Below are 4934 nucleotides of genomic sequence, written 5' to 3'. Positions count from 1 at the left end.
AAAGCTGTATCTGATATGTTGCACCCAGTACTGTGAGCACATCATACTTAGGGTTATTCATCACCATGCTAGCACCTCAGGCTAAGTGTGTGCTGAGTAAGTATCCTGTCAAATTGATAAATAAGTATAAGTACAACATAGAAAATAGTCATATTAGGGTGCAATTCACTTAGTCACCACCAATTTTGTACATTATAGTAGCAATATATTAGCATGGCAGAACCAGAGGATGGACATGAGATGTAGTCAAATAATGGAAATTTTGTATTTTTTTAGACAGAGTAACAGTCAATTAGTGCCATCTTTCAGCTAATCTCATATGAAAAAACAGCTATCTAGTATAGCTTTAATATCTAGAGAGCCCCGGGGGTCTCAAAATAATCCTATGACTATATAATAAATGGTGGAAAGAGTCCACCAAAATTATATAAGTCCTTCAGTTCTAAGAGTTTTCACAAATCCTCTAGAGGAAATGTTCAGTTTGCTAAAAGTGTCATTTTGGCTGGAAGGATAAGAAATAGAGGTATTTCCCAGGGACTAATATTCCTTGTTCAAAACTAGTAGTGACTAGGTGAATTGCACTATGGTAGACCAGGTATTTAAGAAGGTCATTCGGCACATCTGTGCTATTCTCAGGCTGTAGTTGGTGCGATTTTTCCTATCCAAAAATTCACTTTATTCAAGCAAGTAGCATTCAAAGCTGGGGTGTAGCCCCAGCCCTGTCTAGTCTATTGTAAGGGCAACCCTGTCACGGTGGACTTCATCGTCAAGCTCCCTGAGGCTCATGGGTATGACACGGTCATGGTAGTCGTCGATGCTCTTGGCAAACGCGCTCACTTCACTGAGTGCCATACGATGGTAGACGCAGTCAGAGCTGCCTGGTTGGACTATCGAAATGTCTGGAGGCACCACGGAACCCCCGAGAAATACATTTCGGATTGCGGTTCACAGTTCATTGCGGACTTCATGCGCGAGCTCTGGCGCTTAATTGGTGTCAAACCCGCAGACTGACGGACAAACCGAACACGTCAACCAGGAGCTAGAGCAGTATATCCGGATCTTCACAAACTACCAACAGGACGACTGGGACGAGCTTATCCCTGCCGCTGAGTTCACCTATAACAATCACTGTCACTCCTCCACTCAACAGGTACCCTTCATGACGGACACTGGTCGGCTCCCCCGAATGGCCTTCGAACCAGGCACCCGCTCTGAGCTAGAGTCAGTAAACGAGTTTCGTGAGTGGATAGCGAACGGTGTCTCCAAAGCAAAGGCCGCGCTCGTTAAAGCCAAGGACAAGTATAAACGGTACTATGATCGGAAACGTTTGGATGCCCCGAGTATCCAAGTCGGCGACAAGGTTTGGCTTGTCGCCTCTGACATTAGAACGACTTGGCCCTCCGAGAAGTTCTTGCATAGACACCTTGGACCATTCAAGATACTCGCAGAGGTTAGCAAGGGCACCTACAAGCTAGACCTCCCCCCATGCTATTCTAAGCTTCACCCAGTCTTTCCCTCGGATGCACCTCGGATGCGCTCGGACGGTCCAAAGGAGGCCGAAGCGGGGGTTCCCCTCACCATTAGATAAAAAACTTGAAGTTTTTTTTCTGACATTTTTCACGCAAAAGTTGGCAAAAAAAGTTCAAATTTTGCCTTGGGAAAAATTTATTCAAAAATTTCAAATTTTTTACCTAACTTTTCACAGGGAAAAATTCTGGAAATGGCCCAGTGACTGGTCGTCTGTAACTGCCGATGTAGAGCGCAGAAGGCCTGAGCGGCGTCACAGGCTCTGTCCCAAGGTGATTGTTGGGAGGGTCTTGACAGATCGGTGATTGTGCAGGCAAGCGGGGGTTCCCCTGACAAAGGACCCTTCAATATGATGTTAGAAGACAGGAAGCACACATAATGAATGGAAGGAGTCCCCAAGTCAGATATTAATAATTATGGCAGGCACTTGAGGAGGAGGAGGAGTGGTATATGCATGGTATGGTGCAGCTCAATCCTGACAGCGAGAAATATTAGAAATAGACAATTCAGAGGTGTATAAACCAAGTGTAGAGACTAACAAATAAACTGATGAGAATTTCCTTTTTTTGGGACACTAAGCCCTCTAAGGCCTTATAAGCTCTAAGCCCTAGGCCTTAGGCTAAGCTAAGTGTTTTGAGGGTTGTCAGTAAGGGCTTAGAGCCATCCAAGCACCATCACTGTGATATCATCTTGGTCATTGATAGGGCTCCAACTATTTAGTTTTTATTTACAGCTCCAGGTAAACTAACTAGAAATGGTGAGAAAACATTTAGTAAACATTTATTACCATTTAAAAACGGTTAAAAATGGTATAATAATATAAAATGATCAACAATTTCATAACACACACTTGAGTTTATAAGGTTCATTCAACTGAAAGATGTTATTTTATCACTTGTAACACTAGATGTGTCAGACTGCGGGTCGGGCCGTGCAAGGTCCTCTCCTAAGAACGCGCGCCCGGAACAGAACAGACGAATAGTCGGGCCCGCAAGTACGGCGAGCGGGGTAGATCGAAACCAAAAGGGCCTGTGGACTCAGTCCCTTGTCGTTTGCGGTGGTCAAAGGTTCGAATCGGGTCATGTCGGGCCCGATAAGTCGATGGCACCTCCTTGCACGGAGTAAGGTAGTTCTCCAGACGATCTCAGCGATAGAGTACATGGTACGCTATCGCGCATTATATACACAGGCCTGCAAAGGGGTAATCGGACACCCTGGCCTCCCCTGCTCCTCCTCTCTGCCGTTCCTGGCCGCAGAGGGGACGACCGGACATCCCTTGCAGGCCAGGTGCTACTCCTACAGGCCCGCGGTGGCCTGACACCAGCGCCCGGAGAGGACGGGCTTATCCGTGACAAGATGAGCATCAAGATTTGACTTATTTGATGCCAGATCAGGTGATGGATTCCTTCAAGAGGAAGCTTACAAATGCAACAACTATCCATATTCATGTGCAGTCAATGACTAATCGACTGCACAGGCCCAACTGGATGAAGCAGCCCGGGGCCCGTCCGACATTTGCACCATTTACGCAACTCCTCAACCCCGACTGCTAAAGCCAGATCACTGATAAAAAAATACCCATAAATTCAAGTAAGGTCTCAGTCTCAAGCGCAGTAGGGTGCAGGATTGAATTATGGGGGGTTATTAAAACCGGTTTGAACTCCCAGCCGATTTAGAAACCGGTTTGCAAACAGGGATTGATTAAAATTGCCTAAAATGGCAATTTTTGACCTTTTGAATGATTTTTTGGGCTAGCATATGTATTTACTTGTTCTTTTACACTATTTCTCAAGCTTTCAGGGTACCCCCTGCTATCCTAAGTTATATTCTGTGTTGTCTGTATATGGTGTGACCCTATCACTGATGTGATGGTAACACTTAGAGCCTTTAAAAGACCTCCAGTAACATTAAATGAAGAGTAACAATAGTTGATTAGGATGTTACCTTTATAGCTGTAAGTATAGCTGCTACAGCAGGAGCCAAGGTCTGTCTAAAACCAGTGAATTGTCTAATTTTCCCACGGGTCATGTGTTTTGAAACAGCACTTTTTCTGGAAATAATTAAAAACAGCGGTTTGAAACAGCTGTTTCGAAACGCGGTTTGAAACACCACTTAAATCCTGCACCCTAACTTAGCGCAGGTACAGGTGCAGGTGCCAGGCGCTAATAGAGGCCCTTGTTTGTTATGGAATCAGTAAAACAGTCCGTCAGTTCTTTTTTTTTTGTCTTTGCACTGGCATCTACTGGCATTAGCTTTGCATTAAGCACGCGGTCCCGCGCAGCTATATGTAGGGTGCTGTGGGCTGACAGTGTTTTAAAACCCGTTTCGAAACACATGAAATCCCTGGGGGCCCGGTTTCGAAACCGGCACGTGGTTCTCCGGGAGGCCCGGCCTCTGCTAACAGGACGGTCCGGTCCGATGAGACCGGCGGTTTCGAAACTGTGGGGGTGATTACCCAGGAATTACTCCACATGGACCCTAGCTATACTAGCTATATGTACTTGGTGTCTAGGAACGGGGGAGTCGTCGTCGCTTCATCCTTTCTTTTCTGCTACTGGTACTGGTACTAGTACAAGTCTCCCGGCCTTTTCCTTCGCTCTTGCCGCCAGGCCGACTTTTCTTCCCTTCACTTGTGTTTGCGCTGGATCGCAACTTTCTCCTCTGACTCATCCGCCCCCACCGCAACGTACCGACCAAACGATGCGCTTCCCGACAAGCTTCCTGGTCCCGCTCCTCCTGACACTGCCCGCGTTTGGTAGTCCCGAGCCGCCTATCGCCGCGGATGACGCCGATCTAATGGTGCGCCGAGCTGCTTCTTCTCCTGTATCTTGTCGTCGCATTGAAGCGGCTTACTTTATAGGCGCTCAGGCTTGAGGCCCGTGCTGCGCGCAGGGCAGCGAAGCCCAAGGCGCCGGGGCCGCCGACGCCGAAGCCCGCCGCCGCAAAGCCCGCCGACGCAAAACCCGTACGTCGCTCGCCACTGGGCATCTGCACTTTCACCAAACTGTTACTGACTTCGCTGCAGCCCGCAAAAAAACCCGCAACAGCTTCGGAGAAGCCGGTGCGTAATTCCCCCGTTTGTCAGCCACATGCATGCCGCTCATTGCCTCGGCACGTAGGCGACGAAAGCTCCGGCCGACTCGGAGGTACCGGCCAAAGCGCCCGCAAAGGCACCCACTAAAGCCCCAGCAACGGTTCCAGCAAAAGTCCCCGCGAAGTCACCGGCTACCGCGCCAGCACAGGCACCTGCCAAGGCACCCGTGAAAGCGCCAGCCTCAAAAGCTCCGACGAAAGCCACCCCCAAGAAGCCGTGCTCCCAGACACAGATCGACAAGGAGTTGCAAGCACGATATGCTGAATTCGCGCCAAACCGCCACGAGGCGCGGGCGGGCGTATCGCACCCTAGC

Source organism: Mycena indigotica (genome assembly GCF_014461135.1).
Source record: "Mycena indigotica strain 171206Taipei chromosome Unknown Mind.scaff0008, whole genome shotgun sequence".
NCBI lineage: Eukaryota > Fungi > Basidiomycota > Agaricomycetes > Agaricales > Mycenaceae > Mycena > Mycena indigotica.
Note: the sequence above shows the minus strand (reverse complement) of the source record.